The 26,762-nt window shown below is 33.1% G+C and overlaps 1 protein-coding gene across 1 annotated transcript in view; it reads right to left on the bottom strand.

Moving 5' to 3' along the window:
* Positions 1-1,200: 1,200 nt before the first annotated feature.
* LOC114332467 (uncharacterized) overlaps positions 1,201-26,762 on the bottom strand; it is a 130,940-nt gene continuing 105,378 nt past the window's right edge. The window contains exon 10 of the mRNA XM_050657394.1: positions 1,201-1,473. The gene's annotated coding sequence lies outside the window, so the exon portion shown is untranslated. The remainder of the gene's footprint in view (positions 1,474-26,762) is intronic.

Genomic DNA, 26,762 nt, shown 5'->3' with positions numbered 1-26,762 from the left:
CTTGCAGTGACCATGGTCACCAGGTGCCCCATGGGTCTGTTCTAATGGCATATTCGTGTTTGGCGACCTCAAAAACCCCCCGAGTAAATCATTTGCATCCATTTTAAGCCGAAAACCCTCGAAAATCCAGAAGATGACGTCCATTGCAGTGATCTTGAGCACCAGGTGATCCGGTGGTCTGTTATGATGGCATATTCGTGTTTAACGACTCAAAAACCCCCCGAGTAATCCATTTTTATCAATTTAATGCCGAAATCTCTCAAACTCTAGAAGAGGACGCCCCTTGCAGTGAACTTGGGCTCCAGGTGCACAGGGAGTCGGTTTTGATGGCATATTCGTGTTTAACGACCTCAAAAACCCGTAAGTAATCCGTTTGCATCAATTTGATACCGAAAATCCTCGAAACTCCAGAAGATGACGTCCCTTGCAGTGACCTTGGGCACCAGGTGATCAAGAGGTCTGTTCTGGTTGCATATTCTTGTTTAACCACCTCAAAAACCCCCTGAATAGTCCAGTTGCATCAATTTAGTGCCGAAATCCCTCGAAACTCCAGAAGATGACGTGCCTTAGTAGCGACCCTGGGCACTAGGTACTCCGGAGGTCAATTCTGATGGCATATTCGTATTTAGCGACCCCTAAAACCCGTGAGTAATCCGTTTGCATCGATTTAATGCCGCAAATCATCGAAACTCCAGAGGATGACGTCTCTTGCCATGACTTTGAGCACCAGCTGATCCAGAGATCACTTCTGATGGCGTAATCGTATTCAGTGTCCCCAAAAACCCCCCAGATAATAAATTTTGTTCCTTAGTATACTGATTTTGGCTTTATTTTTATATCTATGCAATTTTGGATGCATTTTATGCACTTTACAGTGCAGTTATGCATTTCCACCCATTTTTGAATAGTAGACTTTTTTCCTGACGTCATCCTGAACATAATGCAAAAAACTCCAAGTCTCTAGATGCTGTATTTAAAAAATTATTTATTTTGTGCTAAATGCCCTGGTCTATAATATAGCTATCGTTCACCCTGGCCTAGCTCAATCTCCCAAGGTGTGTGTTCGTCTCGTCCTAATCTTAAATATGAACTATGAAAATTCAGAATGGAAGCAAACAAAACAATATTTTAACTAATCATGTTTATTGTTCAATAAAGATATAATAAAAATATGACTTAGTAAATGCGTTAACAAATATATTCAAATTCTTGCCAAAAACTAACAATTTTTAGATTATACTCATGGCTTTTGGTACTGGTTCGATGGTAATTTTTTGATGTCGAATGGTACTGCTGTTGCTACAACTGGCACTGGGGTTCTAGAGGCTGTATTCCACCAGGCCTACAGATGTTGGTCGTTGCAGTCTAGGTGACATGGTTGCAGTCTAGACGACATGCCCTCGTTGTTGTATCGCCGGCGATTGAGGATTCTTGAAGCTCCCGGAGGGAGGACGGTGATCTTTATCCCAAAAACTAGAAGATATAATGCGTATAAGTGACAATCAAGAAGTCAAAAACCAAAATGTACCTTTGCCAAATAGTATTCAAAAACTAGCAGATGGCAAGGGTAAATTAAATGGAATTATGATTGATACTAGTTAAAGGTAGGGAATAAAATGCAACATAAAATGTTGCGAATAAGTTGGACCACAAGCAACAACCAACGTAGAAGTGTTGTTAAGAATGAATGCTCGCCCAGATCTGTTAAGATCATAAAAAATAGAAAAACCTTATATTTGACATATAATGTGCCACAAAAAATCTTAACGAAGAGACCAACACCTAAACTTGATTTCTATCATCCCAAAGAACAGGCCTTCACGGCAGGATATGGCACCAGTGGCAATTTGCATACCATAAAGATATTAATTCAAAAATGCATCGAGTACAACATACCACTGGTTCTTGCATTTGTAGATTACGAGAAGGTTTTTGATTCTGTAGAGTTTGAAACAGTACTGGAAGCCCTAAACACAAAGCCGAACACACTACAGGTATACGTCATTTAACCAATCAAATATATCTACGAGGACGCTATACATAAAGTTACAACTACACGAAGACAGAAAAATTCAGCTTAGGTCGAGGAGTAAGACAAGGAGACAATATTTCACCTAAATTGTTCACGGCAGCTCTAGAGTCAATATTTAAGAATAATGGCAAGATATTATCATCAATATAGATGGAGAGAGATTAAATGATCTGAGGTTTGCGGATGATGTTGTATTAATCGCAGATAACTTACTGGATATAGTTTCTATGATACATTCGCAACTCTGTCTGAGAGAGCAGGATTAAAAATAAACTTTGAGAAAACTAAATGACAAATCTCGTAATGAATGGAAATATAACTGTTGACAATAATACCATAGAACCAGGCACGTAGTCAGGGGGGGCTTGAGGGGCTTCAGCCTCCCCCCCGAAAATTTCAGAGAAAGGACAAAAAAGGCTACATTTAAGTTTACATAATATGTATGGGGCAGACCCGACATCAACCCATCAAATTAGCCCCCCCCCCCCAATCAAATCCTAGCTAAGTGCCTGCATAGAACAAACAGACACTTACAAATATCTGGGACACGAGATCAAAATAAGCAGAGACAATCAAACACATGAAATACAGAGGCGAATAGGCCTTAAACGGGCATCATTTGGCAAACTTAGCCATATTCTAAAAATAGAAAAAGACTGGTTGACTTGTACACACTTCTATATAAATCAAAACGGGAAATGGTGTATGTTTTCAAAAAAACTGATAGTGTGTAAATAAATTTATTATAATTCAGCTAAGTACTTTCAGCATTTTAAATGCCATCATCAGAGCTATCCTATAAAAAGACTAAGTTTAAGAATCTTATTCATAAAAACTATAATGGTGAAAACTTACTTCTCATAGTTGTAAATACCTCAAATGAAGAGAAATCATTGAACACATTACAATTTTAAAAATGACCCAGGGAATAAATCACTGGTCAGGGTAAAAACCCTTAAAATATATATAAAATAATCACATTTAATGTTTTAAAAAATAGCTACCATTTTACAATTAACAGCTGTTACTGACAATACAGTGGAACCCCTATAAGTCGGCCTCCAATAACCCGGAAGTCCGGCTAACCCGGACCGATTTTGATCAGACAAAACATTTTTTTTTTAGTTTGACTGAGTTTTTACCATGAAATGAAAAATACTGAATACAACTGTACGTAATTTAGATGTACTGTGCATATGTATATCTTGTTTTTTGGAATTATAATGGAGTTTATCTGTAAGTATACCGTATTTTATTAATTTTTACCATATTCTCCCTCTAACCCGGATGCCGCGGTCCCGATTAAGCCGACTTATCGAGGTTCCACCTGTATTGCAAAGATTAGGACGGAAACAAAATTCCTAGCGACATCTATGTTATTAAATAATAATTAAAACTTTTGAAAATGAATAAGTTGTCATATGTAGGTTAAATTGGTTTGAAGTTAGAAGTTAATATGAAATTCTAAAGTTAAATTTAAATTACAATCGTTAAGTTTAAAGTAAAAAGTTAAATGTGTAAAATTATCAAAGTTATCAAAGTATTTTTAAAGACAAAACTGTCAATTCTGACTAAATATAGAAGTGGGATAGATGAAAAACCAAGGAGAAGTACCGTTGGACAAGCTCAGAGTTCCAAAGCTGTTTCTTTAAAAACAATATTATTATTAAATTAAGCCAAATCTAAAATGTTTACTTATGTGTAATCAATGAAAGAAAATTTAAGTATATTATGAAGTAATGTTCAAAGAACTTGAGCAATTATTGGGCATGTTGAACACAAAATTTATAATTTAATTGAATCTGGGTGTTAACATGCAATTGAACGAAATCATAAGATCCACAAAAAAAGATGACATATTGTTGGTGATGAGAGATTTCAACGCCAAGATTGGAAAAGTAAAAGTGGATGGATGTGTGGGAGAATTTGGCTTGGGAGAAAGAAATGAAAAGGGGGACAGACTTGTCGAATTCTGCCAAAGCGAGGAGCTGGTAGTAATGAATACATTATTTAAACTACCTAAAAGAAGACTTTATACCTGGAAATCCCCGGCGGATTCGGAAGATCACATTGTAAGAAACTAGATAGATTACATTTTAATCAAATCCAGATATAAAAACACTATAAAGTCTGTGAGAACATACCCCGCAGACCATAATCCACTAGTAGGCGTAATGAAGAGAAAATTAAAAAAGATCCAAAAACAAACAAATATACCACGATTCGATGTCTCAAAGATAAAAGAAGAACCTATACGTCAGAGCTTAAAACAAGAAATAAATAATAACTTTAAAAAAATCAAACAAGACGTGATAAAGACAACAGATGTTAATGACAAATGGAACATGATACAAGAAACGTTAGTAGAGGCAGGAAAGAAAATATTACAGACAAAAATAAGAAAAAAACAGAGATGGATGACTTCAGAAATCCTAGAGTTAATGGAGGAAAGAAGAAAACATAAAGGCAGGAATAAGGCAAAATACAAAGAAATACAGAGGTTAAGAAAATAAAAGAGGCCAAATCCACCTGGCTGACAAATCAATGCAGTGAAATAGAGGAATATTCTAAAAAACATGATAGCTTTAATATGCATAAGAAAATAAAGGAAATCACAAATACACAGCGAAAAAAGAAAGATGGCCTTCTTAAAGACATAAATGGAAAAATTATTATAGAAGTCAACGAGAAATTAAAAAAGTGGAAGGCGTACATAACATATCTGTTTGAGGATAATAGACAAGAACCGGAAGAAATCGATAGCGAAACGGGACCAGAGATCATAATGGAGGAAATCGAACAAGCAATACGAAATGCAAAAAACGGAAAAACTGTAGGTCCAGACGAAATACCTGCAGAATTACTGATGAAACTCTACCTGTACTACTGGATCTGTTTAATGAAGTATATAAAACCGGAAAAATACCTCAGGAATGGTTGGTGTCCACCTTTGTAACAATACCTAAAACAATATATGCCAAAGATTGTTCAGACTATAGGACAATATCATTAATAAGCCATACCCTCAAAATATTTCTAAAGGTGATTCATGGAAGATTATACAGAAAGCTAAAATATGATATGGATGATACCCAATTTGGGTTCCGCAAAGGACTTGGAACAAGAGAGGCATTATCTGCGTTTAATGTCCTCTCTCAAAGATGCTTAGATATGAACCTGGATATTTATTCCTGTTTCATCGACTTCGAAAAAGCGTTCGACAGGGTCCGACATGAAAAACTAATAGAATTATTGAAAAACAGAGGTATAGGCAGACGAGATTTATGAATTATCATAAATCTGTATTGGAATAAAAAGGCCAATATAAAGATAGAACAACAAGAATCCAAGAATATTGATATAAAGAGGGGTAAGACAGGGTTGTGCTCTGTCACCGCTACTGTTTAACCTATACACTGAAGTCATATTTCAGGAAGCGATAGCAGAGCTAAGTGATGGAATCTCTATAAACGGAAGAATAGTAAATAACATAAGATTCGCTGATGACACCGTTATAACGACAGACACCCTGGAATCACTACAAGAATTGCTAAATAGAATTAACGATTATTGCATTCGATACGGACTAAAAATAAACAAGAAAAAAACTAAATTTATGATCGTCTCAAAAACAGAACATGGAAATGAAAGGTTAATGATAGATCAAACCCAAATAGAAAAAGTAAAGACATAGAAATATCTGGGAACCTGGGTTGATGACAAAAATTACCAAAGCAAAGAAATTAAAGTCCGAATTGAAACTGCAAGGCAAGCATTTATAAAAATGAAGACACTGCTTACAAACAAAGACCTTCAGTTGCCGCTCAGATTGAGGGCTCTAATATGCTATATATTTTCTATATTGCTATACGGAATGGAAGCTTGGACATTGAAGAGACAACAGATAAGAAGAATAGAAGCGTTAGAAATATGGTGTTACAGAAGAATATTGAAAATTCAGTGGGTTCAAAGGATTACCAATGTTGAAGTGCTACGACCTTTAAATAAGGAGTTAGAAATTTTGAAGAGTATAAAAACCAGGAAACTGGAATATTTGGGTCACATTACCAGAGGAGAATGGTTTAACTGTAGTTTATTACAACTGTTCAGAGCAGCAGCCAACAAAGTAACCATAGCCATTATGATATCCAACCTCCGATAGGAGAGGGAACTTTAAGAAGAAGAAGAAGGCCCAGTGTAGAGAACACTGGGAAGAACTGAGAGAGGCCTATGTCCAGCAGTAGACGCGATTGGCTGATTGACGATAATGAATATGGTACGAGGAATACGAGCACCTACAAATAATTATTGAGGGAAAAATTTAAGAGAAACTGGTGTAGGAAGAAATCACAAATCGTAGCTCAGGAATGTAAGAGACTGGAGCTGGAGCAGAAGTGAAGAAATGCTGTCATATATCAAGACTACAATAGACAAAGCTTTGCCATTCTGATCGCCAACCTCAATACAGATGGCACATATGAGGAGGAGTAGGAGGAGGAGGAGTAACATTTTCCATAGATAGTACATTCTTTCACGGTTTTTGCTGTAAATTTTAAAGAACTGCTTGGATTGACATCAAATTTGGCATACGCATAGCTAACATGTCAAAAAAAAAGTGATATGGTGCCGATGTGTGCTTTTGCCCTAGGGGTGAGTTTCACCCCATCTCGAGGGGTGAAAAAATATATGTCCAAGGTAAGGCCCGAAATGGATAAACTGACTAATTTTAAGTAACTTTTGTTCTATAGAGTTTTTTCACCAAATCAGTACTTTTCGAGTTATTTGCAAGTGAGTATGTTCATAAAACAATGTTTAACAAAATAACCACGTTTTTAGACGGTTTTTCGCAAATAACTCAAAACGTAGGTATTATGTCGAAAAAAATATTCTTACCAAAACTATAGCCTACAAGAAAGTGAAAAAAACGGTATATATATTAGGTCCCTATACCTAGCAAAAGCAGAGTTATAGCTAATGAAAAATAGGTTCATATTCGAAAAATTCCAAATAGAATAATTGAATGTGAAATATCTAAATAATGAAGCATTCTTGGGGGAAACACATTACAACTTTTTTAAATTGTTTAAAAAAAGCTTTATTTCTGTTTTTATAACAAAAACAATTCTAGTATCAAATGTATCCAAGTTACGCTCAAAATAAAGTTGGTCCCTTTGGTTTTGGCAAAATAAAATCAGGAAGATCACCTCCTAATTAGCAACTTAAATGAAATTAATCGTTACCGCTTCACAAGTTACTTTATTACTTATGTTGTGTTTATATGATTACAGAGTATTACAGAGTATTACAGAGTAATGGAGAAATAGATGGAGATGCATGCAGTAGAATTAGGGCTGGATGGATGAAGTGGAAAGAAGCGAGTGGTGTGTTGTGTGACAGAAAAATTCCAATGAAGCTGAAGGGAAAATTCTATAAAACAGCCATAAGACCGGCTATGATGTACGGAACTGAATGTTGGGCAGTGAAAAAGAAAGAGGAACAACGAATGCATGTGGCGGAAATGAGAATGCTTAGATGGATGAGTGGAGTGACAAAGAAGGATAAAATTAGAAATGAGTATATTAGGGGAAGTCTAGGTGTGGCACCAATTGATGCCAAAATGAGAGAGCATAGGTTAAGATGGTTCGGTCATGTTCAACGTCGAGACGTTAATCACCCAATACGAAGAATAGCTGAAGTGCAGATTCCTGGAAGGAGTAGGAGAGGAAGACCAAAGAAGACCTGGGGGGAGGCGATAAGGCAGGACATGTTGGTAAAGGGGATTAACATTGATATGACCCAAGACAGAATTGTGTGGAGAAATGCAATTAGGGAAGCCGACCCCGCATAGGGATAAGGCAAAGAGAATGATGATGATGATGTTGTGTTTATATGATCTGTAAGTTCCATCGATTCAGAGTGTTTATTTTTGAAAAAATTTAGTTTTAAAGTAAAATTTTAAAACATTTTAATTTTGAAAAAAATGCTTTTTTTCAAAATAACTTAAAAATTGTTAGAGATACCAAAAATCTTAAACAATAAAAAAAGTCGGCTTTACTTTTCTGAATATTTTGCATTTATTTGTTTTTCTGTAAGACAAAAATTGGTTAAGATTCGGTGTTTCTAAATTTGCATACACTCGTGATAAGTGACTCGTTCAAGCCCTTTTAACTACAGCTCTTTCAAAAATAAGGACTTTGAACCGATGAAACTTACAGATCATATGATCAATACATACGCGAGTAAAAAACTTGTGAAGTGGTAACAATTAAGTTCATTTGAAATGCTAATTAGTGGGTGATTTTCCCGACTTCTTACCAAAAAAAGGGACCAACTTTATTTTGAGCGTAACTTATTTACTTTTGATGCTAAAAATTTTTTTTAAAAAAAAAAAATAAGCATTTTTTTTCAACACTTTAAAATAGTTAAAATGAGTTTTGCCCAAAAAAGTGCTTCGTTTTTTTGTTATGGCACGTTAAAATATTCGATTTGGAATTTGATGAATATAAACCTATATTTCATTAGCTATAACTCTGCTTCTACTAGGTATAGTGACCTAATATATACACCATGTTTTTCACTTTCTTACGTGCTATATTTTTGATAAGAATTTTTTTCGACCAATTACTTACTTTTTAAGTTATTTGCGAAAAACCGTCTGAAAACGTGGTTGTTTTGTAAAAAAAATTAACATATTCACTCGCAAATAACTCGAAAAGTATTAACTTGGTGAAAAAACTTTATAAAACAAAAGTTGCTTAGAATTAGTCATTTTATCCATTTACGGACGTATTTGGAACATATATTTGTCACCTCCAAAAGGGGGTGAAAGTCACCCCTAGGGCAAAAGCACACATCGGGACAATATCACTTTTTTCTTTGACTTATTAGCTACAGGGTGGGGCATTAATGTGACAAAGTGTAATTACTCGTTTGTCGTAAGAGATACGAAAAAAAGTTATTTAGGTAAAAGTTGGGGCACACATAGTACCATAATTTAAAAATATTTTCAAATATACAGGGTTGTCCGTATTGACAGGGTGACACAAACTTATGTTTTTTTTAATGGAACACCCTGTATATTTTTACATTTTTTGATTCTCCTCGATGTTTCCTTTCTTAAAATATATGGTTTTGTAATATTATACGAGGTAGTTTAAAAGTTAGTTACGTTTTTTTGTTAATTTCGTAGCAAAATCTACACCGTGTAGAATTTTAGTGATTTGATATCAAATTTTTATTTTATGTTCAAACGTATTTTAATATAGTCTACTATTGTTAAACATTAACAGTATAGCAAAATGTTTAATTTTAGTATACAGGGTGGGTCGAAACTCGGAATGAGTATTTTCTGAGTTGTCTTAAATGGAACACCCTGTATTTAAGTATTGTAGTGAAATGATATTTTATGGTACTTTTTTATTTCTTAAGCATTCCCTATACCTATGTGCTTTAATTTTTAAGTTATTCGTGATTCTTTAAGCCAAACATTAATTGTAAGAAAAATTGCGTGAAATTTTATTAGGTGGCTGTGAAAATATTTAATCAAAAATAATTTTTGGAAAAGAAAATACATCATAATCTATCTGATCCTTAATTTATTACTATTGGATAAAATATCCAAATAAATTCGTAGTTAAGGTTGTTGGTGCGCAAAATATTAATAAAAACATACAATATTCTACCTCGTCGGCTATGACACTAAATTTTCTTAAAAATTTGACATTATACTATTTTTATAGATCCAGTTGCTTTGTTACCATTACTAATATGTATTTCTCTTATGAGAAACTGATTAATAAGATTTTGGTGCTAGTGGAATATAATAAAAATGTGCTACTAGCAACAAGAATTTTTCATCAGAAATTGCCTGATAGAGGACAACTAAGAAGAGAAACGTTTAAAAATATACTAGAAAGGTTTCAACGGACTGATCACTTAGATTATGATAAATCTGCTCGAATAAAAACGTGAGTAAGTGAAGAAAACAGCAATTAAATGTAATCCTTAGTGTCACTGAGGATCTGCATATTAGTACAATCGTTCTTACAATCTAAGTATCTAGTCTGTTGAAACCGTTTTAGTATACTTTCAAAAGTTTCTCTTTTTGGTTGTCGTCTATCAGGGAATTGCTGATGATAAATTTTTATTGCAAGTAGCTCATTTTTGTTATACTCTCCTAGCACAAAGCCATTTTAATCCGTTCCTCATTAGAAAAATGAATATTAGTAATGGTATCAAATCAACTGGAACTATATAAATAGTATAATGTCAAATGTTTAAGCAAATTTTGTGTCATAGCCAACTAGACCGAATTTTGTATGTTTGATTCATATTTTAAGCACCAACAACCTTAACTACGAATGTATTTGGATGTCTCATCCAATATTAATAAATTAATGATTAGGCTAGATTATTATGTATTTTTTTTTTTTCGAAAAATTACTTTTGATTGGATATTTTCACGGCTACCTAATGAAATTTTACGTAATTTTTGTTGCAATTAATGTTTGCTTAAAGAATGACTTTTAAATAACTTACAAATAACTTTAGAATAACTTACAAATTAAAGCACTTAGGTATAGGGAATGATTAAGAAATAAAAAAGTACCATAAAATATAATTTCACTACAATACTAAAATACAGGGTGTTCCATTTAAGAAAACTCAGAAAATATTCATTCCGAGTTTCGACCCACCCTGTATACTAAAATTAAACATTTCGCTATACTATTAATGATTAACAGTAGTAGACTATACGAAAAATCGTTTGAATGTAAATAGAAAATTTGATGTCAAATCACTACAATTCTACAGGGTGTAGATTTTGCTACGAAATTAACAAAAAAACGTAATTAACTTTTAAACTACCTCGTATAATATTACAAAACTATACATTTTATGAAAGCAAACATCGAGGGGAATCCAAAAATGTAAAAATATACAGGGTGTTCCATTAAAAAAAACATAAGTTTGTGTCACCCTGTCAATACGGACGCCCCTGTATATTTGAAAATATTTTAAAATATGATACTATGTGTGCCCCAACTTTTACCTAAATAACTTTTTTTCGTATCTCTTACGACAAACGAGTAATTGGACTTTGTCACACTAATGCCCCACCCTGTATGTGTATGCCAAATTTCATGTCAATCCAAGCGGTTCTTTAACATTGAGGTTTTGCAATATTTTACCTTTAAAGAACGTACTAAGAATGAATTTTTGAAATATTTAAGACGTATTTTGTAGTAATGATACCAAAGTAAAGAACCACTATAATGGTTAGATATAGGTCGACAGAAATATCTAAAGCCACCAAGGTCAGACCGATCGAAAATTTTGGTTACACGACGTTGTCAAATCAATCGGGTTTCAAAGGTTTGTATGTTTTTTATTTGTTACCAGTTTCACAGTAAAATTTTCTTCTGCTTTCTCCTGCGTAAATTTTAAAACATTGTGAGATGATTTTACGAGATTGTACACTACTTAGTGTCCTATTTTTATAGTATTAGTAATAGTTCGCATGATCTTCAAACTGTTTAATTTTGAGTTCATCAATCTCCTCAATAGTGAAAGAAGATCAAACACTTAAACAAAATAACTTTATAAAATACGTCTATCTAGATAATAGCCATTTCCTAATAATTACATTGACAGTAGGTACATACCGACTTAACGTTTCACTTAAGGCCATCGGTACATAATTTACAAATATTTTACTGCTATCCCTACTTTTTCTGTCTTTACACGGCAAATTACGTGTAGTAAAATTCTTACTGGTATGGATATTTAAACATTAATACTTGACAATGTCATCATTAACTTTAAAGAGATGGCTTTTGAATGTTCTTGGATAACTGTTACTTGTATAATTGCCAATTATTAATTCAGTTAATAAATATGATAATTTTATCACTAACTATATATTCAGTGATTGTAATAATTTATATACTGTACAACAAAAACTAATACTCAATCGAGAAAAGAGGAAAAGTGTTAAAGAGATTTTTTAATAATATATTGTTACTATGGAACGCTTACAATTTTGAACATCTTTAACAACAAAATACTTGGATCGCAGAATATATCCTGGTCAGTTAGATATCTGCTTAGATCGTCCATAAATAACAAACAATTAACTTTTTCTTAAGTTCACGTCTTAGATCAATTATTTATCAAATACACTATCAATATTATTTAATCCACACCTAAAATATTTAAAATTGTCACTGTCTTGTTATCATATTCTATTTGACTCAGTGCGTTGTATGAAAAAAATAGCGAATGTTCGATTTGGAAAATATCACCACGGATGTAGTGTCCTTTTTGTTCAAATTCTGAAAAAACTAATAAATATTTTTAAAAAATTTAAACGCAAAATGAAAGACTAAATTATTATCGAGGGCCGACAGCCCTTAGAATAAATAAAAAGTTTCTTTTGAACGAGATATCTGCAAATAAAAATCACTACATATTCTCTTAGGGCCGATTGTTCAATTGGAGATTATCTTCAGATTAAAAATAATCGTCAATTAAACTTAATATTGCGTTGTTCAGTGCAAGTTTAACACTTAACCATCTGTTAACAAGAGATTATCTTAATCGCTCAAAAACGAAGGATTAACGGTGTTAACTAAAGATTTGTAACCTTACTTTCTGGTTTTAAATTAAATATTTTCAAGAAAATTCCAAATTGGAACAACCATAGTTATTGCACTAGCTAGATATGTATGTATTTCGAATTGTTGTTTCTATAAATTTTCAGTCGTAGATAAGATTTGCAGTAATAATGCAGTAATAATCTATTACAATTTCGTGTCTCTAATAATAATGGCTATTTCTCTTTTATTTTGATAACAGAGATATGACAGAGGACGAATATTATTTCTTAGCTGTTTTTAATATAATTTTTTTGACTTCAAAAAAAATGTGTTGCTTAAAAAATTTATATTATTATAACCCAGTGATATGCACATATAGCCAGTACAAAAATAAATTAGATCTCTCAGTGTATAGGTACTTATGCTTTCTACAAATTTATGCATGATAATTATTAATTATTTATAAATACATATTTCTAGAAGTTTCACTTTTTTCATTTTGTGTAAAAATCAGGTAAAAACAAATTGGAAAAACTTTTAATGACATTTTTGTGAATGAATAAGAATTATTTTTATAAGCTAAAAAATTAACATTACTATTTAAACATGTTTTTTTACGCAAAGTTAGCAGTTGTACTTTTAATACTTTCTTCTATTTTAAATATGTTTAATAATGTAAATTAAAATCTTTTTCAGTAGTAGTTGACATGTACTAAACACTACATGTCAAAAATCATTAACTTTATAACACAGAACACATTTTTATGTACAATTTTCATGATAAAGTTTGTTTTAAGTCGTAAATTAATAACTGGCAACGTTGTCGCCGCTTCAATACTCGGGTTTAATAAATCCGAAAGTTAACTAACAATGAACAACTTCTTAAAAAATAATCTTTAGATTAAATTTAATTACGGTTTACTTAATCCATGAGTTAACTACTGATTGAACAACTGGCCCTAAGTTTTTCACCCCTGTACGAGGTTAGATTGATATTAAACTAGCCTTTGATAGATGGCGCTACTTGATACCGAATTGCTTTCGGTTTTGAGATTTTCCATTCATGTCATGACGTCTGTCAAAATTTTAAGTTTTAAAAACAATTAGTTTGGTTTTTACAGCCGTCAAAAGCAAGCAAATTTTGTGTTTTCTGAGAAATGGAAAAAATCGAGTATCCTTCGGTGATAAAGTTCCTCCACAAAAAGGGTAAAACGAATGTGCAAATCAAAGCCGACCTAAACGAAGTGTATGGTGAGCCTGCACCTTCGTTAGCAACAGTAAAATTTTGGAAAGCTGAATTTGTTCATGGTCGTACGAGTGTTTTTGATGATGAGCGTCCCGGGAGGCCAAATGAAGTCACCACGCCGGAAATGATCAACAAAGTCCATGACATGATTATGGCAGATCGTCGAATTAAGCTCCGCGAGTTAATAGAGGTCCTAAATATTTCCTACGAACGCGTACACAACATCATTCACCATTATTTGGACATGAAAAAGCTATCCGCGCGATGGGTGCCGCGTTTGTTGACAATGGACCAAATGCGAAAACGTGTGACCACCTCGGAGACGCTTTTGGCGATGATACGGCGTGATCCAAAGGATTTTTTTGCCGATTTATCACCGTTGATGAAACCTGGGTGCATTATGGTGGAATTATTACACACCGGAAACCAAATAACAGTCAAAACAATAGCGCAAACGCGGCGAAGGCCCACCGAAGAAGGCAAAGAGTGCACATTTGGTCGGCAAAGTGATGGCGACTGTTTTCTGACATATGCGAAGGGCAATATCCACATCAACTACTTGGAAAAGAGAAAAACAATCAATGGCGAGTACTACGCAGCATTATTGGATCGATTCGATGCCGAATTGCGTCGAAAACGCCCTGGTTTGGAACGCAAAAAAGTGCTCTTTCACCAAGACAACGCACCGGCTCACCGATCGGCCGTCGCCATGGCAAAATTACACGAATTGGGCTATAAATTGGTTGAACACCCACCGTATTCTCCATATCTTGCCGCCAGCGACTTTTTCCTGTTTCCCAACCTAAAAAAATGGCAAAAAGGACGCAGTTTCGCAACAAATGATGAAGTCGTCGCTGAAACTTCGGCCTATTTTGAAGAGCTCCAGCAAAAGTACTATTCGGATGGGATAAAAAAATTGGAACGTCGTCTTACTAAGTGTATCGAGCTAAAAGGGGACTATGTTAAGAGGATCGGTACGTATTTTCGGCTGCAATGCTATTCAAATGGGGATTCATTTTTTTCGAATCCTGAGAAAACTAATAAGTATTTTTGAAAAATTTAAACGCAGAATGAAATATTACGTTATTAGCGAGGGCCGAAAGTCCCTGAGAACTTCTTTAATGTTTATTTTAATAAGTTACAGGGGTGAAAAACTAAGAGAAAATGTAGTGTGATTTTTAATTTCAAATATCTCATTCGAAAGAAACTTCTTATATATTCTAAGGGACTTGCGGCCCTCGATATTAATTTAGTCTTTCATTTTGTGTTTAAATTTTTTAAAAATATTTATTAGTTTTTTCAGTATTCGAAAAAAATTGACACCATGTCCGTGGAAATCGAACATTCGCTATATTTGTCATACAACGCACTCATTCGAATATAATGTTATGACAAGACTCAAGGCAGTGACAAGTAGAGATGTGTCCGACCCGCTATTTTGATATAGCAGTTCATTCTGCTACTGCTTTTTAACGCTTTTACGATGATAAGAAAATCAATCAAAGAGTTGTTTATTAAATAGTATTGATAGTGTATTTGAAAAATAATAATTAATTTAAGGCGTACAATTAATAAAAAGTTATTTATTGTTTATATATTATTTATGGAAAATCCAAGTATTTCAAGTCATTAAAGTTCAAATAAAAGAATTATTTTATAAGAATTTGTTCCGATAACCGTAAATTGGTACGAGTTTAGCTATAAAGTAAAGTGCCCATGGTGGCATAAAATGTAGTAAATGCTAATGCTTCAAGTACGTACTACATTTTTGAAGATTTCACTACAAAAGCCATTTGCTTTTCTCCGTAGTATTTGCTACTATTTACCAGCCTACATAGAAGAATGTACTACGCTTTTGAAGTATGTGCTTGTTTAGTAGTATTTTGCTTCAGTTTAAGTGAAGTTGGTGGGTGGACGTCTTCGGCGTAGGTATTTTTTTGTTACAATATGGCAGCATTTATGAATGTGTGTCATAGAAAAATTTACAAACTAAGAAGAAGATTCTTAATTTTTGGGGTCATTCTTTTATCAAATAAAATTTAATAATTGTGAAGAAGATTAACAAATAACAATTGTTCATTTTTATCGTCGCGTAACTCTTTTGTCACTTCGGATCTGAGTCACTCATTTTTACTCATGTACAATTCTAATAATTTGGTACGTAAAAATGTGAATTCACAAATCACAAGCACATGGAAAACTAATTCCATCACAATTGGTGTAATGCAGACACGGCTGGCGCTACGCTTTGTAGTAGATACTTCTGGTCAGTAGTAGGTACTTCAGTTGTGTAGTAAGTTCTTCTCAACAAAAGCACCTACTTTTATGTAAAAGAAAATGCTAGAAAGTAGTGACTATTTGCTGAAGCAATAGCATCTACTACGTTTTATGCATTCCGCCCATTTTCTTGAGTGAATTATTAAATGTTGACTTTATATTTTAATAAAGATGATTTTAAGATTTTATAATTAAAGGCTTCGCTTTTTACTGAGAGTTTTGACGCTTTTTTTTTCTCGAAGAAAAATAATAAAATAATATTTTCGGCTCCTTTTCCTACGTGACTTCTCTATTGAGGTTGGCGGTCAATATGGCAAATTTCTCTCTATTCTGGGCTTGATGAAGTTTACCGATAGATTTTATAGATCATATTTTCACTAGAAATTTAAAATTAATTTGAAAAATACAAAAGTAATTAATTTGATTTATGTAAAAAAGTACTTACTTCAATTGAGCTAACCGTCTATTTGTTCGCTTTTCAGTAACACATTTCTTGTAACAACGTCCCATATTTTAATTTGCGCAAATAAAGAAATAAATTAAGTCTTTATAAATTAATTGAGTAATACTACATTTATACAACGCAGTTCTTCACATGTTCAAACCTTATCTAAGCTTTCCATGGTAACAGGACATTATTAAAATAACTTTACAACTTTTTTTCTTTTTCGACTATTTGTATAGTATATAAATAATGGTAACCACTGAATACATAATTAGTGAAAAAATAATCCTATCATTTATACAAGTAAAGGTTATCCAAGAACATTCAAAAACTGAACGAAACCGAAATAGTCATATCTACTTTTCTAATGACAATGTCACTGTCAACCTAATGTTTACATCTGCAGTTTCCATACCAGTGAGAATTTTACTACAAGTAATTTGCCGTGTAAAGACAGAAAAAGTAGGGATAGCCGTAAAATATTTGCGAATTATGTACCCATATCCTTAAGGCCTTAAGGCTATGGGTACATAATTCGCAAATATTTTACGTGTATCCCTACTTTTTCTGTCTTTACACGGCAAATTACGTGTAGTAAAATTCACACTGGTATGGATATGTAAACATTACTAGAATGTCATTCTACTTGAAAATGTCATCATTAATTTAAAGAGATGGCTTTTGAATGTTCTTGGATAACTGTTATTTTTATAATTGCAAATTATTAATTCAGTTAATAAATGTGATAATTTTTTCACTAACTATGTATTCAGTGATTGTAATAATTTATTTGTACAACAAAAACTAATACTCAATCGAGAAAAGAGGAAAAGTGTTAAAGTGATTTTTTAATAATATATTGTTATGGAACGCTTACAATTTTGAACATCTTTAACAACAAAATACTTGGATCACAGAATATATTATCCTGATGTATTCTCTGCTTGGATCTTCCGCAAATAATACACAATAAATAACTTTTTATTAAGTTCACGTCTTAAATCAATTATTTATCAAATACACTATATATCAATAATATTTAATCAATACCTCAAAATATTCCCGATGCAATGTCAAATATTTAAGATTGTCACTGATTGTCAGTGTCTGACTGACAATATATGCTGACAATATTATATTCGGCAGAGTGCGTTGTCAGACAAAGATAGATTTGGAAAATATTACCACGGCATTGTGTTCATTTTTTTCGAATCCTGAAAAAACCAATAAATATTTTTGAAAAATTTAAACGCAGAATGAAAGATTAAATTATTACCGAGGGCCGAAAGTCCCTTAAAATAAATAAAAAGTTTATTTTGAATAAGATATTTGAAATTAAAAATTACACTAAATTTTCTCTTAGTTTTTCACCCCTGTAACTTATTTAAATAAACATTATAGAAGTTCTCAAGGACTTTCGGCCCTCGCTAATAACGTAATCTTTCATTCTGCGTTTAAATTTTTCAAAAATACTTATTAGTTTTCTCAGGATTCGAAAAAAATGAATCCCCATTTGAATAGCATTGCAGCCGAAAATACGTACCGATCCTCTTAAGAAATAAATCGATTTACTCCGAAAAAACTTGTTTTTTCTATCAAATGCTAGTTTTATATCAATCCACCCTCGTAACTTATTAAAATAAGCATTACAGAAGTTTTCAGGGACTTTCTGCCCTCGGTAAGAACGTAATCTTTTATTCAGCATTTAAATTTTTCAAAAATAAAATTATTCGTTTTCTAATAATTAATCCCATTTAAATAGCATTAGAGCCGAAACTACGTACCCATCCCTTTAATGTTTTGATTTAACTTGTTTGCAAATCAATCATTACGTTTGTAAAAACTGTCTCTGGGATGATTTTATGAAAAGTGATAATATACTAACCTGTATAACTCCTATAACAATAAATTTTATATAAAGTCTTCAATATAAATGGATTTATAAAATATAGCAAACATAATTTTTCTGTCGTCGTAAAAAAAGGGATGTAACGAAAATTAAACATGAATTTTGCTGTAAAGCAAACACTCCCGTAGAAAAAAAAGGGAGAATATATTATTTTATGACTTATTGCGGTTACTTGACAGTATATTATTGGAAGATATTTTGATGGTTTAGGTATGTTATCAAGGGAAATATGTTTATAAAATTCTTTTTGCGCCCCAACCAGCAATCTGCACATTTCGGTTCATATATGTTTACCTTTTTCTATTTTTAGTGACTCCAATATTGGGATCCCTAAAAAAGACAAGTGTGTAATATGCTAAGGAAGCAGGGAGTGTGATACGCAATCAGAAAGCTTTGCACCTCATATAGGTATAGGGTGAGGCAGATAACTGGCCTATTAGAAATACCTCGAGAACTAAAGGCAAGAGAATCATGAAAATTGGAATAAAAAGGTTTTGAAGGCTGATCTATTAAATGAAAATATTTTCATCTCTTTGCAACTTCCGGTTATACCGGAAGTTGCTTATAACTTCGTTTTTTAATAGGACACCCTGTATATTTTTACATTTGTGGATTCTCCTCAATATCTTCTTTCTTAATATATGAGGTTTTGTAATATTATACAGCGTATTTTAAGAGATATTTATGTTTTTTTATTAATGTCGTAGCAACATTCACACCCTGTAGAATTGTAATTGTTTGACATTAAAAACTCTGCTTACGTTCAAGTAATTTTTAATATAGTCTATTATTGTTAAGAATCATTAGTATAGCTAATTTTGAAATTTTAGCAGAGGCGTGCGGTCCATGGAAGCGGCGGAAGCGCCGCTTCCCTATTTATACGTCGATATAAGAAAATATATTATTAATTAATATTTAATAATAAAAAATTTTCCCTAATCCAAGTAATCTACATATTACCTAGGCAATAGGCATTGAAAAATATTAAAAATTAATCGCGTACGAACGAACTCAATATGCACACAATTCAACTATTTGGTCCACTCCTGACAGAAGCGCATCTCAAAATCGCCGCTTGTCGTACAGTTGTCCCGTTTAAAAAGTGGTCAGGGTTCAATGACCGCACCCACTAGTCGCGCGAATTTTGGTACCATGGAAGCGCTTATCCTATCGCCTTCGCGAAAGTGAGATGCTCCGACTGTTACTGCTGGTATTACATACATTCGCTTAACCCGCCATTACACGCGCTATGAGGAAATCCCTCACCATATTTGTTTATAACCAATGAAATTGTGTAAACTAATACGATAACCTTAAGCACCCAGGAATGCCTTTAGCATGGTTTATGAGAGGGTATGAAAAAGTTATTGAATATTTCAGGCGGCCAGTGTGCTGTGTGATAGTTGAAAGAAGAGACATCCCTCTTCAAGTGAGGGAATTCCTCACTGCGCGTGCAATCACAGTGAAATCACGTTTCTATTATCTCAAAGAAACTTTTAGGTTTTTATTTAATATTTAGGTAGGTTTAATTAAAATATTATTGTTTGGATTAGGTTAGGAACAGTGGCACACCGAGGGGGGGTTTGGGGGTTAAACTCCCACCCAGAGCATATATAAAAGAAAGTAGGAAAATGTAACTTGTCTTTCACAAATAATACAAAAAACTTTCGGTGCCCAAGCAAACCCCCCTCCAGAGGAAAATTCTACGTGCGCCACTGGTTAAGAATCCATTTTTAAATTTACCTATTCTAATTGGGAAATAAGCCACAATTTAACTGGAAAAATTGATTTTATTGACGTTTCGAATTCCACCTCGGACGTCGTTATCAAAATACAAAATATTAATAGTTAGTTACATAAATGCCACAAAGAAATAACTTCAGAACAGTTTTAAAATTTTAATTTGTATTTTTAGTAAAATGAATTCGCGTAAAGAACGTTAATTTCTTCAGTGGCTTGCTGAAATTGAAAATTAAGAAAACTTGCTTTTGATCTATATTATTGTTACTTTTGTTTTGTTAAATTAATAAAAAAAAAATTGGTTTACGAGACTTTCTATAATATGTGAGTACAACCCATTTTATATTTTTACATGTTGACATTCATTCTTCCTCGAAATAAGTCGAATTTATGTAGGTGAGGGCGACGCTCATACGCGTGCAACCACGTCACAATTGAAGACGCGTGTAATGGCGGGTTAAAGAATATTTCGATTTAAATTTTTTGCAGAGATTTTTCCTTTTACTGATTTTTTATTTGACATTTTACAGAACTCAAATGGTATTGCATTTTGTATAAGACAAATTGATGACTTTATTAATACGATAATTAAAAAAACGAGAGCAGTTTAAAAATATTTGGGATAAAACTGAACATGGGGTTTGAACATGAAAGAAAAATAATGAAGATTGATAATTTCGGAGACAGAGAGACAGAGAAAACATAGGAAACAAAGAGACCTTTTGATAATATTCTACAACAAATGAATTCTAGCTTTCAAAATTTTAACGATTTAAAATTTGTAGAATTATATATATAATCTTAATATTTCTAATTATAATTCATCAAAATTTCCTACAGAGGAATTTATTTCATTACGATTAAATAATGAAAATTTTTTGATATCCCAGCTTTGCATTCTCAGTTAAGTGTCGTTTATGAAACAACTGACATTAATGATAAAGAAATACCCAGAAATCTGGGATTTCTTTATAACTACTGGTTTAAACAAGTCACTGTGTGAAGTGGTCAAGTTGTGTGAATTAGTACTACCAACTATCCCAGCCACAAGTATATCAGTTGAACGAAGTTTTGCAGTATTAAGATGCATTAAGAGTTTCAAATTAAGAGTTTAAAAGAAATTCAACAAGCGAAGACAGATATTGAAAGTTAGCCCTATTATCCATTGAAAAAGACTGCATTCAACAATTATCAGAAGTTGATAGGAGAATAGACCTCGAGTATAAATAAGTGTCATTTTAGTGAAAGTTGTGTGTTGTGGAAAATGCCTCGGAGTATAAAAATTTTTTTAAATAGGATTCTTTTTTAGAAAACCAAGCCCGGCGCGAGGACTCAAGTCCCGAGCTAGCAATACAGATCAATGATAGGTCACTAGTCACTAGAAATAGCGGGAATAGGGTGCCTCACGCATTCACGCGTCACGGATTTAGTGTGTGAGTCCTTGTACGCAGGACGTCTCACATAATTAAGTACTTTGCTGATAGAGAGCCCCTGCGCATCACAGTGTTATCAGGTGGGAAGTGGCTCGACCCTCGACCCTTAAGAAAATATTTTTATATCCTTATTGAATCGCTTCCCCTTTCAAAAAAGTCACCGCACGCCACTGAATTTTAGTATACAGGGTTGGTCGAAACTCGGAATGAATATTTTCTGAGTTTTCTTAAATAGAACACCCTGTATTTTAGTATTGGAATGAAATGTAATTTCATGGTACTTTTTCATTTTGTAAGTATTCCCTATACCTAACTGCTTTAATTAGTGAGTTATTGGTGATTCAATCTAAACATTAATTGCAACAAAAAATACGTAAAATTTTATTAGGTTGGTCGTAAAAATATTCAATCACAGATAATTTTTCAGAAATAAATACATATTAATCCAGACTGATCCTTAAAATTACCAATAATGGTTTAGCTATCAAAATACCCACGTAGTTAAGATTGTTGGTGCGATTAACAATTAAGCACAAATTAAAGCAGTTAGGTATAGGGAATGCTTAAGAAATAAAAAAGGACCATAAAATATCATTTCATTACAATACTAAACTACAGGGTGTTCCATTTAAGAAAACTCAGAAAATACTCATTCGGAGTTTCGACCAACCCTGTATACCAAAATTAAAAATTTAGCTATACTAATGATTCTTAACAATAGTGGTCTCTATTAAAAATCATTTGAACGTAAGTAAAGTTTTTGATGTCAAACTACTACAATTCTACAGGGTGTGAATATTGCTACAAAATTAATAAAAAAACGTAATTATCTTTTAAAATGCCCTGTATAACATTACAAAACCTCATATTTTAAGAAAGAAGACATCGATGAGAATCCAAAAATATATACTTCCATATACTTCCGGTATAACCGGAAGTAGCAAATAGATGAAAATATTTTCATTAAACAGATGACTCTTCAAAACCCCTTAATTCAAATTTTCATGATTCTGTTGCCTTTAGTTCTCGAGATATTTCTAATAGGCCCTTTATTTGCCTCACCCTGTATAGTTGAATCCATGGGCCTTTACCCGTGCGTCATCATTTAAAGCATACGAAGTAAGTCGGAAATTTATTCCACGCAATAGCAAGTGACAGAGAGTGGCTACTGCTCCGATTACGGATTATATTATAAAATTTGACGTTATCAAATAAATAGAATGTAAAATGTTAGTTTTGCTTTAAAATTTTGGTACAGAATTACAGCTACATTTGAAGTAGCATTAGCTTACATTAACTACATTATTAATTTCATGAATAAATAAACAATTTAGGTATAAAAAATTCAATTAAATCTTTTCTTTTTGTCATTTCTTTCACTTTTGCGGAAACAAACAAAAAATAATAATCGCCAAATGCCGTCAATACTACTCTATTTTGCTTCCGGGGCACACCTACAATCTAGCCGTTTCTGTGCATTCTGTAATAGAATCAAACTATCGATCGCCAGAAAATCTTCTGGGTTTCCACGGGATGGCCAACGATTATTACGAACAGTAGAACAAATTCAAAACCCTATGATCACCTGTACTCACATAGTATTTCAAAATTGGAAATTAGTGCAGCTGGAAAGTTGAAGCGGCTAGCTCACCTTTCTGTAAATTGAAACCCCTCAGGGGTGTTGTTCGGAATAAACTAATTAATATGAAGAAATTAGGAATTATTAACGGAACAAGTTTTCAACACGTATTCTTTATTCAACCAGTACTCAATTACATCTTATTGCTGATATCTTACTATGTAACCAAATTAATAATTGACAACTTGAAAATTAAAATCAGCGAATCAGGAATCGATGCTCAAGCCAAGTAAAAAAAAAACTGTGGACTTAACTGAACTTTCCCAGGAGTTCCTGTTGTTGTGGACTCTAGTCGACAGATGTTCGGCTGGCACCGACTCTGTTTAATATATGTATGGAATATGTCATCAGAAAAATGAATGCAAACCCAAAAAATTTACTGTTTAATAATAATAATAATAATCCTCCTTCATCAGGAGATAGCTATCAAGCTGGGAGTTTTCCAAACGGACCATCTCCCATAATATCAATACGTCCCTGAGAGTATGCTTGAGGATGGCAACTACAAGCTATACTGGGGCCGCACTGTGCTCACAGACTAGGGATGGCGGTTTTTGACAAAACACCGGTTTTCGGTTATACCGGTTTTTTGCTTACGGTTTAACCTGGCGGTTATAACCGGCCAAAAAACCGGTTTTTCCAACTGGTTTTTTAATCCAATAAGTTACAATGTTACATTTACAATGCACTTTAGTTTTGCGATACTCCACTCGACTCGATACTCGATATCAATATTATGATCAAAATTAGTACTATCGAAAGAACATCAATATCAATATAAATAAAACACAATTTTTAATAAAACCATTTTATTATATTAATTATTATTATATTTATTTATTATTTTATTATTATTATATGTTTATTGATTATTATTAAATATAATATAGAGTAAGATTAATAATACATAGTGCAATAATAATTATTATATAATATACAATGTATATAATAAATAATTTAACCCAACCATTTCAACTTATAAAAATTTTCCCAGACTCTTTCAAATGTGATTTAATAAAAATAATATCAACATAAATATTTTACTTAAAAATAAATTGGATAATGCAATTTATCTTTTATTTTTACTACCATCAAAAAAAATTTATCATATATTTCTTTTAACACGTTTGTATATTTTTGTATAATAGGTACATTTTAACTCATTTAATACTTCCTGTATGGGTGTATCGTTTTGAAAACGTAGGGAAATCCTTGGAGATTCGTATTCGTAATCGGTAATTCGATATTCATAGTCAGAAAATTATTTTTGGGAATCAGAAAAAGTCATTCACCCACTTTTAATGTCAAGAGTCAAGTGTGAAAAATAGATATTATGATGTTTGCGTCTATTTCTACCAGATCACTTCTTATGTAAATATTATGATTACAAATACCTTTTCAACTAAATATTATAATAGAACTTAATTGATTCTGGCTGATGTGAGTTTGCACTTTCAGTTTGCTTCTGTATTTATAAAATAAAATTTGAATTATGGTTGTGTTTGGAATAATTACTTGAGAATATTAATTATGATTGGGATACAAAATAATACCTAACCTAATCCTAATCACCGTAAAAACCTAATAACCGGTTTTTACTTTAAAAAGAAAAAACCGGTTATAACCGGGACAAAAAACAACCGGTAAAACCAGTTATTGTGAAGTAAAAAAACCGGTTTTCGGTTAAAACCGGTATGTTTTTCCCATCCCTATCACAGACCAAACAGTGGCACATAATAGACCAGATCTCGTACTAGTTAATAAATTAACCAGACAAACAACACTAATTGATGTGGCGATACCTAACAACAATAATCTACGTAGTAAATTTACTGAAAAGATCGCCAAGTACAGAGATCTGGAAATTCAAATACGAAGAATGGAGAATGCAATGTACCCAGAAAATACCTATTGTTATGTCTACTACTGGAGTCATTCCGAAGAACCTCCTTGAAAGCATAAAAAGGCTGGGTCTAAATGAACATATTTACAAGACCATGCATAAAGCTGTACTACTCGCAACGGCCAGATGCGTACGAAAATATTTGGGAGATACACCTGCATACCAAGTCACCTAGGGCTCGATAACACGGAAAGAGTCCCACCAGAGCTCAATCCTTTTGATACCCTAGGTATCTGGGATGAGTCAATTTTCCCCTTAGAGGGAGTGTGAGCCGTATGGCTAAATCTGGATAATAATATAGCCTGTTAAACGAAATGGCACGAGCCGTACAAGAGTTTAGTGGAACAAACCCACTTATCAGATCACCGCTACCAAGAATAAACTCTTGTAAGAAACTAGGTGCGCTGTTACAAATTATGAACACTGAAGTCCTACCCAATTATGTCGTAGAATCTCAAACATTGGAGTATTTGCATATGATGATCTACTGTGCAGCAACATCTATTGCTAATGTAATGGGCGTTAAGATCAGAAAACGACGGGGTACTAACAACGGAAGGACTGGTGACAGAATTTCACCTTGGGAAAAACGGCTGCAAAGAAAAATTGAATCGTTGCGAAGGGATGTTCGTCAAATAACGGAATATATTCGAGGCACAACGAGTAGAAAATTAATTAGAAGAGCTGAAGAAATAATGCGAAATACTCCGAGACACTCACAGCATGATCCAGAAAACAACACAGCTGAACATTGCCTGGACACATTAAAACAAAAATTCTCCGTTTATTCAGGCCGTCTAAGGAGATACAAAGTCAGTAACAACCGAAAATGTGACAACATACTCTTTGAGCATTCAGAGAAGGCGTTTTATAGGAAACTTAACTCCACTGTAGAAAATGAAAATAAAGTATACCCAAGCCAAGAAGAAACGAGTTTCATGAGTTTTGGGGAAACCAACTTTCAACGCCAGCTACTCATAACAACAATGCTGGATGGATTGAAGACACGACGAACAACTGTCAACATTACAATAATATTCCTTACGAACCTTTCACCACTGAAAAAGTCTCGAATACTATCAAAGAGCTTCCCAACTGGAAATCTCCTGGCCCGGACGGAATCCAAAACTTCTGGCTAAAGAAGATTTGGAGTGTTCATGAGCGATTGTCAATTTTAATTAATTATATTATTTCTAATCCGCAAGAAATACCATCATTCCTTACTAAGGGGACCACTTATTTAATACCGAAGGATCAAAATAACACCCAAGATCCAGCCAAGTACCGCCCGATTACTTGTCCACCTACATTGTACAAATTCGTCACATCCTGTGTAGCTCGGCGTATCTACCAACACTGTGCTCTAAACAATATCATAGAGGCTCAACAGAAAGGATGCGCTAAGGGTTCCATGGGCTGTAAAGAACACCTTATTATCGACTCAATCATTTCTAACCAGGCATATATCAAAAAACGAAATCTCTTTTCTGCTTTCATTGACTACAAGAAAGCGTTTGATTCAGTGCCGCATGCATGGCTT

The sequence above is a fragment of the Diabrotica virgifera genome, chromosome 1, assembly GCF_917563875.1.
Source record: "Diabrotica virgifera virgifera chromosome 1, PGI_DIABVI_V3a".
Lineage (NCBI taxonomy): Eukaryota > Metazoa > Arthropoda > Insecta > Coleoptera > Chrysomelidae > Diabrotica > Diabrotica virgifera.
This window is presented reverse-complemented; position numbering and strand designations above follow the sequence as displayed.